The sequence below is a fragment of the Oncorhynchus clarkii genome, chromosome 15 (genome assembly GCF_045791955.1).
Source record: "Oncorhynchus clarkii lewisi isolate Uvic-CL-2024 chromosome 15, UVic_Ocla_1.0, whole genome shotgun sequence".
NCBI classification, from domain to species: Eukaryota; Metazoa; Chordata; class Actinopteri; order Salmoniformes; family Salmonidae; genus Oncorhynchus; species Oncorhynchus clarkii.
The window spans coordinates 12,892,287-12,907,656 of NC_092161.1; positions in this window are offsets into that span (position 1 = coordinate 12,892,287).

Genomic DNA, 15,370 nt, shown 5'->3' on the forward strand with positions numbered 1-15,370 from the left:
CGGACTTGAATCCAATCGAACATAATTGCAAATAATTGCAGAGACACTCCCCTTCCATCCTGACGAAGCTTGAGATGATCTGCAGAGAAGAATGGGAGAAACTCCCCATATACAGGTGTGCCAAGCTTGTATTGTCATACCCAAGAAGACTCGAGGCTGAAATCGCTGCCAAAGGTGCTTCAACAAAGTACTGAGTAAAGGGTCTGAATACTTATAGAAATGTGATATTTCAGTTTTTGTTTTTAATACATTAGAACACTTCTAGAACAGTTATTTTCTGACTCGTAATGGGGTATGATTTGTAGATTGAGAAAAAAAAATGGAATCCATTTTAGAACAAGGCTGTAACAAAATGTGGAAACAGTTCAGGGGTTTGAATACTTTTCGAGTGCACTGTCTGTGTGTGTGTGTGTACTTATCATGTTACAGTGTGGGGAGAGTCAGTTCATAAGATGTAAAGCTGCTCTCTGTTCATTACAGGAACTACATAACACAAGGAGTAATCCTGGGGGAGTACACACAGGTTTAGTCTAATCCTGCCCCAGACACACTGGGGAGATGGTCCTCTCGGAGCCCCTACTCCCCCCACAATCCTCATTACAGGACACCTGGGGCTACAGAGGGGTGACCAGTGTGTTTTCTGTCTGCATGCACATGTGTGTGTGTGTGTGTGTTCTTAATTCACATTAGAAGAAAGGTTGTAGTGTATAGTTCACCTTTCAGAGTGGAGGACATAACCTGTTAAATCTCTCAAATCTGTCCTTGGACAGATGTCTGTCTAATAAGGTTTTGGTGCGGCAGGTAGCTTAGTGGTTAGAGTGTTGGGCCAGTAATCGAAAGGTTGCTGGATCGAATCCCTGAGCTGACAAGGTTTAAAAATCTATTGTTCTGCCCCTGAACAAGGCAATTAACCAACTGTTCCCCCGGTAGGCCGTCATTGTAAATAAGAACTTGTTTGTAACTGACCTGCCTAGTTAAATAAAGGTTAAACAAAGTTCGATATCAATAACATGGTAGTTCATTGCCCTGATCCATCCAACAACCATTACCATGCCAACCACTCCACTGTACTTCAGCTCATCAATGGATTGAGTCTTTGGTCTGAGTACATTGTCTCTCTCTCTCGCCCGCAAGCACACACACCGTAACACTATATAATGTCCTCTAACTGTCCCATGTAGTGAAGAGACCTACCCAGGGGGCCTGTGACAAAACACTCAATGACAGGGAGGAACATAGTATTTTCTGAATCACATGAAATGTATACCACAGCGTTGGTTCAGTTCAACCATGGAAATATCACCTTTCAAGTGTGTGTCTCAATGTTCCTGTTCCAGAAAGACAAACGGACAGTAAACCGGAGTTGACCTGGTAACATGGGCTCCAGGCAGACAGACGACTTGACCTGGTAACATGGCAGACAGACGACTTGACCTGGTAACATGCTCTCCAGGCAGACAGACGACTTGACCTGGTAAAATGGCATCCAGGCAGACAGACGACTTGACCTGGTAACATGGCAGACAGACGACTTGACCTGGTAACATGCTCTCCAGGCAGACAGACAACTTGACCTGGTAACATGGCCTCCAGGCAGACAGATGACTTGACCTGGTAACATGGCCTCCAGGCAGACAGATGACTTGACCTGGTAACATGGCCTCTTGGCAGACAGACGACTTGACCTGGTAACATGGCAGACAGATGACTTGACCTGGTAACATGGCATCCAGGCAGACAGACGACTTGACCTGGTAAAATGGCATCCAGGCAGACAGACGACTTGACCTGGTAACATGGCAGACAGATGACTTGACCTGGTAACATGCTCTCCAGGCAGACAGACGACTTGACCTGGTAAAATGGCATCCAGGCAGACAGATGACTTGACCTGGTAACATGCTCTCCAGGCAGACAGACGATTTGACCTGGTAACATGGCCTCCAGGCAGACAGATGACTTGACCTGGTAACATGGCAGACAGATGACTTGACCTGGTAACATGGCATCCAGGCAGACAGACGACTTGACCTGGTAACATGGCCTCCAGGCAGACAGACGATTTGACCTGGTAACATGGCCACCAGGCAGACAGATGACTTGACCTGGTAACATGGCCTCTAAGCAGACAGACGACTTGACCTGGTAACATGCTCTCCAGGCAGACAGACGACTTGACCTGGTAACATGGCATCCAGGCAGACAGACGACTTGACCTGGTAACATGGCCTCTTGGCAGACAGACGACTTGACCTGGTAACATGGCATCCAGGCAGACAGACGACTTGACCTGGTAACATGGCCTCCAGGCAGACAGATGACTTGACCTGGTAACATGCTCTCCAGGCAGACAGACGACTTGACCTGGTAACATGGCCTCCAGGCAGACAGATGACTTGACCTGGTAACATGGCAGACAGATGACTTGACCTGGTAACATGGCATCCAGGCAGACAGACGACTTGACCTGGTAACATGGCCTCCAGGCAGACAGACGACTTGACCTGGTAACATGGCAGACAGATGACTTGACCTGGTAACATGCTCTCCAGGCAGACAGACGACTTGACCTGGTAACATGGCCTCCAGGCAGACAGATGCCTTGACCTGGTAACATGGCCTCTTGACAGACAGACGACTTGACCTGGTAACATGGCCTCCAGGCAGACAGATGACTTGACCTGGTAACATGCTCTCCAGGCAGACAGATGACTTGACCTGGTAACATGGCCTCCAGGCAGACAGATGACTTGACCTGGTAACATGCTCTCCAGGCAGACAGATGACTTGACCTGGTAACATGGCCTCCAGGCAGACAGACAACTTGACCTGGTAACATGGCCTCCAGGCAGACAGACGACTTGACCTGGTAACATGGCAGACAGACGACTTGACCTGGTAACATGGCCTCCAGGCAGACAGATGACTTGACCTGGTAACATGGCCTCCAGGCAGACAGACGACTTGACCTGGTAACATGGCAGACAGACAACTTGACCTGGTAACATGGCCTCCAGGCAGACAGATGACTTGACCTGGTAACATGGCCTCCAGGCAGACAGATTACTTGACCTGGTAACATTGCCTCCAGGCAGACAGATGACTTGACCTGGTAACATGGCCTCCAGGCAGACAGACGACTTGACCTGGTATCATGGCCTCCAGGCAGACAGATGACTTGACCTGGTAACATGCTCTCCAGGCAGACAGATGACTTGACCTGGTAACATGCTCTCCAGGCAGACAGACGACTTGACCTGGTAAAATGGCATCCAGGCAGACAGACGACTTGACCTGATAACATGGCCTCCAGGCAGACAGACGACTTGACCTGGTAACATGGCAGACAGACGACTTGACCTGGTAACATGGCCTCCAGGCAGACAGATGACTTGACCTGGTAACATGGCCTCCAGGCAGACAGACGACTTGACCTGGTAACATGGCAGACAGACAACTTGACCTGGTAACATGGCCTCCAGGCAGACAGATGACTTGACCTGGTAACATGGCCTCCAGGCAGACAGATTACTTGACCTGGTAACATTGCCTCCAGGCAGACAGATGACTTGACCTGGTAACATGGCCTCCAGGCAGACAGACGACTTGACCTGGTATCATGGCCTCCAGGCAGACAGATGACTTGACCTGGTAACATGCTCTCCAGGCAGACAGATGACTTGACCTGGTAACATGCTCTCCAGGCAGACAGACGACTTGACCTGGTAAAATGGCATCCAGGCAGACAGACGACTTGACCTGATAACATGGCCTCCAGGCAGACAGACGACTTGACCTGGTATCATGGCAGACAGATGACTTGACCTGATAACATGGCCTCCAGGCAGACAGACGACTTGACCTGGTAACATGGCAGACAGATGACTTGACCTGGTAACATGCTCTCCAGGCAGACAGACGACTTGACCTGGTAACATGGCCTCCAGGCAGACAGATGACTTGACCTGGTAACATGCTCTCCAGGCAGACAGACGACTTGACCTGATAACATGGCCTCTTGGCAGACAGACGACTTGACCTGGTAACATGGCCTCCAGGCAGACAGATGACTTGACCTGGTAACATGGCCTCCAGGCAGACAGATGACTTGACCTGGTAACATGGCCTCTTGGCAGACAGATGACTTGACCTGGTAACATGGCCTCTTGGCAGACAGATGACTTGACCTGGTAACATGGCAGACAGACGACTTGACCTGATAACATGGCCTCCAGGCAGACAGATGACTTGACCTGGTAACATGGCCTCCAGGCAGACAGATGACTTGACCTGGTAACATAGCATCCAGGCAGACAGACGACTTGACCTGGTAACATGGCCTCCAGGCAGACAGATGACTTGACCTGGTAACATGGCCTCCAGGCAGACAGATGACTTGACCTGGTAACATGGCCTCTAAGCAGACAGACGACTTGACCTGGTAACATGCTCTCCAGGCAGACAGATGACTTGACCTGGTAACATGCTCTCCAGGCAGACAGACGACTTGACCTGGTAACATTCTCTCCAGGCAGACAGATGACTTGACCTGGTAACATGGCAGACAGATGACTTGACCTGATAACATGGCCTCCAGGCAGACAGACGACTTGACCTGGTAACATGGCAGACAGATGACTTGACCTGGTAACATGCTCTCCAGACAGACAGACGACTTGACCTGGTAACATGCTCTCCAGGCAGACAGACGACTTGACCTGGTAACATGGCCTCCAGGCAGACAGATGACTTGACCTGGTAACATGGCCTCCAGGCAGACAGATGACTTGACCTGGTAACATGGCCTCTTGGCAGACAGATGACTTGACCTGGTAACATGGCCTCTTGGCAGACAGATGACTTGACCTGGTAACATGGCAGACAGACGACTTGACCTGGTAACATGGCCTCCAGGCAGACAGATGACTTGACCTGGTAACATGGCAGACAGATGACTTGACCTGGTAACATGGCAGACAGACGACTTGACCTGATAACATGGCCTCCAGGCAGACAGATGACTTGACCTGGTAACATGGCCTTCAGGCAGACAGACGACTTGACCTGGTAACATGGCGGACAGATGACTTGACCTGGTAACATGGCCTCCAGGCAGACAGATGACTTGACCTGGTAACATGGCCTCCAGGCAGACAGATGACTTGACCTGGTAACATGGCAGACAGATGACTTGACATGGTAACATGCTCTCCAGGCAGACAGACGACTTGACCTGGTAACATGGCCTCCAGGCAGACAGATGACTTGACCTGGTAACATGGCCTCCAGGCAGACAGATGACTTGACCTGGTAACATGGCCTCTTGGCAGACAGACGACTTGACCTGGTAACATGGCCTCCAGGCAGACAGATGACTTGACCTGGTAACATGGCCTCCAGGCAGACAGATGACTTGACCTGGTAACATGGCCTCTTGGCAGACAGATGACTTGACCTGGTAACATGGCCTCTTGGCAGACAGATGACTTGACCTGGTAACATGGCAGACAAATGACTTGACCTGGTAACATGGCCTCTTGGCAGACAGATGACTTGACCTGGTCACATGGCAGACAGATGACTTGACATGGTAACCAGGCAGACAGATGACTTGACCTGGTAACATGGCCTCTTGGTAGACAGACGACTTGACCTGGTAACATGGCATCCAGGCAGACAGACGACTTGACCTGGTAACATGCTCTCCAGGCAGACAGATGACTTGATCTGGTAACATGGCCTCTTGGCAGACAGACGACTTGACCTGGTAACATAGCATCCAGGCAGACAGACGACTTGACCTGGTAACATGGCCTCCAGGCAGACAGATGACTTGACCTGGTAACATGGCCTCCAGGCAGACAGATGACTTGACCTGGTGACATGGCAGACAGATGACTTGACCTGGTAACATGGCAGAAAGACAGCTTGACCTGGTAACATGGCCACCAGGCAGACAGATGACTTGACCTGGTAACATGGCCTCTTGGCAGACAGACGACTTGACCTGGTAACATGGCATCCAGGCAGACAGACGACTTGACCTGGTAACATGGCCTCAAGGCAGACAGATGACCTGACCTGGTAACATGGCCTCCAGGCAGACAGATGACTTGACCTGGTAACATGGCCTCTTGGCAGACAGACGACTTGACCTGGTAACATGCTCTCCAGGCAGACAGATGACTTGATCTGGTAACATGGCCTCTTGGCAGACAGACGACTTGACCTGGTAACATAGCATCCAGGCAGACAGACGACTTGACCTGGTAACATGGCCTCCAGGCAGACAGATGACTTGACCTGGTAACATGGCCTCCAGGCAGACAGATGACTTGACCTGGTGACATGGCAGACAGATGACTTGACCTGGTAACATGGCAGAAAGACAGCTTGACCTGGTAACATGGCCACCAGGCAGACAGATGACTTGACCTGGTAACATGGCCTCTTGGCAGACAGACGACTTGACCTGGTAACATGGCATCCAGGCAGACAGACGACTTGACCTGGTAACATGGCCTCAAGGCAGACAGATGACCTGACCTGGTAACATGGCCTCCAGGCAGACAGATGACTTGACCTGGTAACATGGCCTCTTGGCAGACAGACGACTTGACCTGGTAACATGCTCTCCAGGCAGACAGACGACTTGACCTGGTAACATGGCTTCTAGGCAGACAGATGACTTGACCTGGTAACATGGCCTCTTGGCAGACAGACGACTTGACCTGGTAACATGGCCTCCAGGCAGACAGATGACTTGACCTGGTAACATGGCCTCCAGGCAGACAGATGACTTGACCTGGTAACATGGCCTCTTGGCAGACAGACGACTTGACCTGGTAACATGGCCTCTTGGCAGACAGACGATTTGACCTGGTAACATGGCCACCAGGCAGACAGATGACTTGACCTGGTAACATGGCCTCTAAGCAGACAGACGACTTGACCTGGTAACATGCTCTCCAGGCAGACAGACGACTTGACCTGGTAACATGGCATCCAGGCAGACAGACGACTTGACCTGGTAACATGGCCTCTTGGCAGACAGACGACTTGACCTGGTAACATGGCATCCAGGCAGACAGACGACTTGACCTGGTAACATGGCCTCCAGGCAGACAGATGACTTGACCTGGTAACATGGCAGACAGATGACTTGACCTGGTAACATGGCCTCTTGGCAGACAGACGACTTGACCTGGTAACATGCTCTCCAGGCAGACAGACGACTTGACCTGGTAACATGGCATCCAGGCAGACAGATGACTTGACCTGGTAACATGGCCTCCAGGCAGACAGATGACTTGACCTGGTAACATGCTCTCCAGGCAGACAGACGACTTGACCTGGTAACATTCTCTCCAGGCAGACAGATGACTTGACCTGGTAACATGGCCTCTTGGCAGACAGACGACTTGACGTGGTAACATGGCATCCAGGCAGACAGACGACTTGACCTGGTAACATGGCCTCCAGGCAGACAGATGACTTGACCTGGTAACATGGCCTCCAGGCAGACAGATGACTTGACCTGGTAACATGCTCTCCAGGCAGACAGACGACTTGACCTGGTAACATGGCCTCCAGGCAGACAGATGACTTGACCTGGTAACATGGCAGACAGATGACTTGACCTGGTAACATGGCACCCAGGCAGACAGACGACTTGACCTGGTAACATGGCCTCCAGGCAGACAGACGACTTGACCTGGTAACATGGCAGACAGATGACTTGACCTGGTAACATGCTCTCCAGGCAGACAGACGACTTGACCTGGTAACATGGCCTCCAGGCAGACAGATGCCTTGACCTGGTAACATGGCCTCTTGACAGACAGACGACTTGACCTGGTAACATGGCCTCCAGGCAGACAGATGACTTGACCTGGTAACATGCTCTCCAGGCAGACAGATGACTTGACCTGGTAACATGGCCTCCAGGCAGACAGATGACTTGACCTGGTAACATGCTCTCCAGGCAGACAGATGACTTGACCTGGTAACATGGCCTCCAGGCAGACAGACAACTTGACCTGGTAACATGGCCTCCAGGCAGACAGACGACTTGACCTGGTAACATGGCAGACAGACGACTTGACCTGGTAACATGGCCTCCAGGCAGACAGATGACTTGACCTGGTAACATGGCCTCCAGGCAGACAGACGACTTGACCTGGTAACATGGCAGACAGACAACTTGACCTGGTAACATGGCCTCCAGGCAGACAGATGACTTGACCTGGTAACATGGCCTCCAGGCAGACAGATTACTTGACCTGGTAACATTGCCTCCAGGCAGACAGATGACTTGACCTGGTAACATGGCCTCCAGGCAGACAGACGACTTGACCTGGTATCATGGCCTCCAGGCAGACAGATGACTTGACCTGGTAACATGCTCTCCAGGCAGACAGATGACTTGACCTGGTAACATGCTCTCCAGGCAGACAGACGACTTGACCTGGTAAAATGGCATCCAGGCAGACAGACGACTTGACCTGATAACATGGCCTCCAGGCAGACAGACGACTTGACCTGGTAACATGGCAGACAGACGACTTGACCTGGTAACATGGCCTCCAGGCAGACAGATGACTTGACCTGGTAACATGGCCTCCAGGCAGACAGACGACTAGACCTGGTAACATGGCAGACAGACAACTTGACCTGGTAACATGGCCTCCAGGCAGACAGATGACTTGACCTGGTAACATGGCCTCCAGGCAGACAGATTACTTGACCTGGTAACATTGCCTCCAGGCAGACAGATGACTTGACCTGGTAACATGGCCTCCAGGCAGACAGACGACTTGACCTGGTATCATGGCCTCCAGGCAGACAGATGACTTGACCTGGTAACATGCTCTCCAGGCAGACAGATGACTTGACCTGGTAACATGCTCTCCAGGCAGACAGACGACTTGACCTGGTAAAATGGCATCCAGGCAGACAGACGACTTGACCTGATAACATGGCCTCCAGGCAGACAGACGACTTGACCTGGTAACATGGCAGACAGATGACTTGACCTGATAACATGGCCTCCAGGCAGACAGACGACTTGACCTGGTAACATGGCAGACAGATGACTTGACCTGGTAACATGCTCTCCAGGCAGACAGACGACTTGACCTGGTAACATGGCCTCCAGGCAGACAGATGACTTGACCTGGTAACATGCTCTCCAGGCAGACAGACGACTTGACCTGATAACATGGCCTCCAGGCAGACAGACGACTTGACCTGGTAACATGCTCTCCAGGCAGACAGACGACTTGACCTGGTAACATGCTCTCCAGGCAGACAGACGACTTGACCTGGTAACATGGCCTCCAGGCAGACAGATGACTTGACCTGGTAACATGGCCTCCAGGCAGACAGATGACTTGACCTGGTAACATGGCCTCTTGGCAGACAGACGACTTGACCTGGTAACATGGCCTCCAGGCAGACAGATGACTTGACCTGGTAACATGGCCTCCAGGCAGACAGATGACTTGACCTGGTAACATGGCCTCTTGGCAGACAGATGACTTGACCTGGTAACATGGCCTCTTGGCAGACAGATGACTTGACCTGGTAACATGGCAGACAGACGACTTGACCTGATAACATGGCCTCCAGGCAGACAGATGACTTGACCTGGTAACATGGCCTCCAGGCAGACAGATGACTTGACCTGGTAACATGGCCTCTTGGCAGACAGACGACTTGACCTGGTAACATAGCATCCAGGCAGACAGACGACTTGACCTGGTAACATGGCCTCCAGGCAGACAGATGACTTGACCTGGTAACATGGCCTCCAGGCAGACAGATGACTTGACCTGGTAACATGGCCTCTAAGCAGACAGACGACTTGACCTGGTAACATGCTCTCCAGGCAGACAGATGACTTGACCTGGTAACATGCTCTCCAGGCAGACAGACGACTTGACCTGGTAACATTCTCTCCAGGCAGACAGATGACTTGACCTGGTAACATGGCAGACAGATGACTTGACCTGATAACATGGCCTCCAGGCAGACAGACGACTTGACCTGGTAACATGGCAGACAGATGACTTGACCTGGTAACATGCTCTCCAGACAGACAGACGACTTGACCTGGTAACATGCTCTCCAGGCAGACAGACGACTTGACCTGGTAACATGGCCTCCAGGCAGACAGATGACTTGACCTGGTAACATGGCCTCCAGGCAGACAGATGACTTGACCTGGTAACATGGCAGACAGACGACTTGACCTGGTAACATGGCCTCCAGGCAGACAGATGACTTGACCTGGTAACATGGCCTCCAGGCAGACAGACGACTTGACCTGGTAACATGGCAGACAGACAACTTGACCTGGTAACATGGCCTCCAGGCAGACAGATGACTTGACCTGGTAACATGGCCTCCAGGCAGACAGATTACTTGACCTGGTAACATTGCCTCCAGGCAGACAGATGACTTGACCTGGTAACATGGCCTCCAGGCAGACAGACGACTTGACCTGGTATCATGGCCTCCAGGCAGACAGATGACTTGACCTGGTAACATGCTCTCCAGGCAGACAGATGACTTGACCTGGTAACATGCTCTCCAGGCAGACAGACGACTTGACCTGGTAAAATGGCATCCAGGCAGACAGACGACTTGACCTGATAACATGGCCTCCAGGCAGACAGACGACTTGACCTGGTAACATGGCAGACAGACGACTTGACCTGGTAACATGGCCTCCAGGCAGACAGATGACTTGACCTGGTAACATGGCCTCCAGGCAGACAGACGACTTGACCTGGTAACATGGCAGACAGACAACTTGACCTGGTAACATGGCCTCCAGGCAGACAGATGACTTGACCTGGTAACATGGCCTCCAGGCAGACAGATTACTTGACCTGGTAACATTGCCTCCAGGCAGACAGATGACTTGACCTGGTAACATGGCCTCCAGGCAGACAGACGACTTGACCTGGTATCATGGCCTCCAGGCAGACAGATGACTTGACCTGGTAACATGCTCTCCAGGCAGACAGATGACTTGACCTGGTAACATGCTCTCCAGGCAGACAGACGACTTGACCTGGTAAAATGGCATCCAGGCAGACAGACGACTTGACCTGATAACATGGCCTCCAGGCAGACAGACGACTTGACCTGGTAACATGGCAGACAGATGACTTGACCTGATAACATGGCCTCCAGGCAGACAGACGACTTGACCTGGTAACATGGCAGACAGATGACTTGACCTGGTAACATGCTCTCCAGGCAGACAGACGACTTGACCTGGTAACATGGCCTCCAGGCAGACAGATGACTTGACCTGGTAACATGCTCTCCAGGCAGACAGACGACTTGACCTGATAACATGGCCTCCAGGCAGACAGACGACTTGACCTGGTAACATGCTCTCCAGGCAGACAGACGACTTGACCTGGTAACATGCTCTCCAGGCAGACAGACGACTTGACCTGGTAACATGGCCTCCAGGCAGACAGATGACTTGACCTGGTAACATGGCCTCCAGGCAGACAGATGACTTGACCTGGTAACATGGCCTCTTGGCAGACAGACGACTTGACCTGGTAACATGGCCTCCAGGCAGACAGATGACTTGCCCTGGTAACATGGCCTCCAGGCAGACAGATGACTTGACCTGGTAACATGGCCTCTTGGCAGACAGATGACTTGACCTGGTAACATGGCCTCTTGGCAGACAGATGACTTGACCTGGTAACATGGCAGACAGACGACTTGACCTGATAACATGGCCTCCAGGCAGACAGATGACTTGACCTGGTAACATGGCCTCCAGGCAGACAGATGACTTGACCTGGTAACATGGCCTCTTGGCAGACAGACGACTTGACCTGGTAACATAGCATCCAGGCAGACAGACGACTTGACCTGGTAACATGGCCTCCAGGCAGACAGATGACTTGACCTGGTAACATGGCCTCCAGGCAGACAGACGACTTGACCTGGTAACATGCTCTCCAGGCAGACAGATGACTTGACCTGGTAACATGCTCTCCAGGCAGACAGACGACTTGACCTGGTAACATTCTCTCCAGGCAGACAGATGACTTGACCTGGTAACATGGCAGACAGATGACTTGACCTGATAACATGGCCTCCAGGCAGACAGACGACTTGACCTGGTAACATGGCAGACAGATGACTTTACCTGGTAACATGCTCTCCAGACAGACAGACGACTTGACCTGGTAACATGCTCTCCAGGCAGACAGACGACTTGACCTGGTAACATGGCCTCCAGGCAGACAGATGACTTGACCTGGTAACATGGCCTCCAGGCAGACAGATGACTTGACCTGGTAACATGGCCTCTTGGCAGACAGACGACTTGACCTGGTAACATGGCCTCCAGGCAGACAGATGACTTGACCTGGTAACATGGCCTCCAGGCAGACAGATGACTTAACCTGGTAACATGGCCTCTTGGCAGACAGATGACTTGACCTGGTAACATGGCCTCTTGGCAGACAGATGACTTGACCTGGTAACATGGCAGACAGACGACTTGACCTGGTAACATGGCCTCCAGGCAGACAGATGACTTGACCTGGTAACATGGCAGACAGATGACTTGACCTGGTAACATGGCAGACAGACGACTTGACCTGATAACATGGCCTCCAGGCAGACAGATGACTTGACCTGGTAACATGGCCTTCAGGCAGACAGACGACTTGACCTGGTAACATGGCGGACAGATGACTTGACCTGGTAACATGGCCTCCAGGCAGACAGATGACTTGACCTGGTAACATGGCCTCCAGGCAGACAGATGACTTGACCTGGTAACATGGCAGACAGATGACTTGACATGGTAACATGCTCTCCAGGCAGACAGACGACTTGACCTGGTAACATGGCCTCCAGGCAGACAGATGACTTGACCTGGTAACATGGCCTCCAGGCAGACAGATGACTTGACCTGGTAACATGGCCTCTTGGCAGACAGACGACTTGACCTGGTAACATGGCCTCCAGGCAGACAGATGACTTGACCTGGTAACATGGCCTCCAGGCAGACAGATGACTTGACCTGGTAACATGGCCTCTTGGCAGACAGATGACTTGACCTGGTAACATGGCCTCTTGGCAGACAGATGACTTGACCTGGTAACATGGCAGACAGATGACTTGACCTGGTAACATGGCCTCTTGGCAGACAGATGACTTGACCTGGTCACATGGCAGACAGATGACTTGACATGGTAACCAGGCAGACAGATGACTTGACCTGGTAACATGGCCTCTTGGTAGACAGACGACTTGACCTGGTAACATGGCATCCAGGCAGACAGACGACTTGACCTGGTAACATGCTCTCCAGGCAGACAGATGACTTGATCTGGTAACATGGCCTCTTGGCAGACAGACGACTTGACCTGGTAACATAGCATCCAGGCAGACAGACGACTTGACCTGGTAACATGGCCTCCAGGCAGACAGATGACTTGACCTGGTAACATGGCCTCCAGGCAGACAGATGACTTGACCTGGTGACATGGCAGACAGATGACTTGACCTGGTAACATGGCAGAAAGACAGCTTGACCTGGTAACATGGCCACCAGGCAGACAGATGACTTGACCTGGTAACATGGCCTCTTGGCAGACAGACGACTTGACCTGGTAACATGGCCTCAAGGCAGACAGATGACTTGACCTGGTAACATGGACTCCAGGCAGACAGATGACTTGACCTGGTAACATGGCCTCTTGGCAGACAGACGACTTGACCTGGTAACATGCTCTCCAGGCAGACAGACGACTTGACCTGGTAACATGGCTTCTAGGCAGACAGATGACTTGACCTGGTAACATGGCCTCTTGGCAGACAGACGACTTGACCTGGTAACATGGCCTCCAGGCAGACAGATGACTTGACCTGGTAACATGGCCTCCAGGCAGACAGATGACTTGACCTGGTAACATGGCCTCTTGGCAGACAGACGACTTGACCTGGTAACATGGCCTCTTGGCAGACAGACGATTTGACCTGGTAACATGGCCACCAGGCAGACAGATGACTTGACCTGGTAACATGGCCTCTAAGCAGACAGACGACTTGACCTGGTAACATGCTCTCCAGGCAGACAGACGACTTGACCTGGTAACATGGCATCCAGGCAGACAGACGACTTGACCTGGTAACATGGCCTCTTGGCAGACAGACGACTTGACCTGGTAACATGGCATCCAGGCAGACAGACGACTTGACCTGGTAACATGGCCTCCAGGCAGACAGATGACTTGACCTGGTAACATGGCAGACAGATGACTTGACCTGGTAACATGGCCTCTTGGCAGACAGACGACTTGACCTGGTAACATGCTCTCCAGGCAGACAGACGACTTGACCTGGTAACATGGCATCCAGGCAGACAGATGACTTGACCTGGTAACATGGCCTCCAGGCAGACAGATGACTTGACCTGGTAACATGCTCTCCAGGCAGACAGACGACTTGACCTGGTAACATTCTCTCCAGGCAGACAGATGACTTGACCTGGTAACATGGCCTCTTGGCAGACAGACGACTTGACGTGGTAACATGGCATCCAGGCAGACAGACGACTTGACCTGGTAACATGGCCTCCAGGCAGACAGATGACTTGACCTGGTAACATGCTCTCCAGGCAGACAGATGACTTGACCTGGTAAAATGGCATCCAGGCAGACAGACGACTTGACCTGGTAACATGCTCTCCAGGCAGACAGATGACTTGACCTGGTAACATGGCATCCAGGCAGACAGATGACTTGACCTGGTAACATGGCCTCCAGGCAGACAGATGACTTGACCTGGTAACATGCTCTCCAGGCAGACAGATGACTTGACCTGGTAACATGGCCTCCAGGCAGACAGATGACTTGACCTGGTAACATGGCATCCAGGCAGACAGATGACTTGACCTGGTAACTTACTTTCCAGGCAGACAGATGACTTGACCTGGTAACATGGCCTCCAGGCAGACAGATGACTTGACCTGGTAACATGCTCTCCAGGCAGACAGATGACTTGACCTGGTAACATGGCCTCCAGGCAGACAGATGACTTGACCTGGTAACATGGCCTCCAGGCAGACAGATGACTTGACCTGGTAACATGCTCTCCAGGCAGACAGATGACTTGACCTGGTAACATGGCCTCCAGGCAGACAGATGACTTGACCTGGTAACATGGCCTCTTGGCAGACAGATGACTTGACCTGGTAACATGGCCTCTTGGCAGACAGATGACTTGACCTGGTAACATGCTCTCCAGGCAGACAGACGACTTGACCTGGTAACATGGCCTCCAGGCAGACAGATGACTTGACCTGGTAACATGGCCT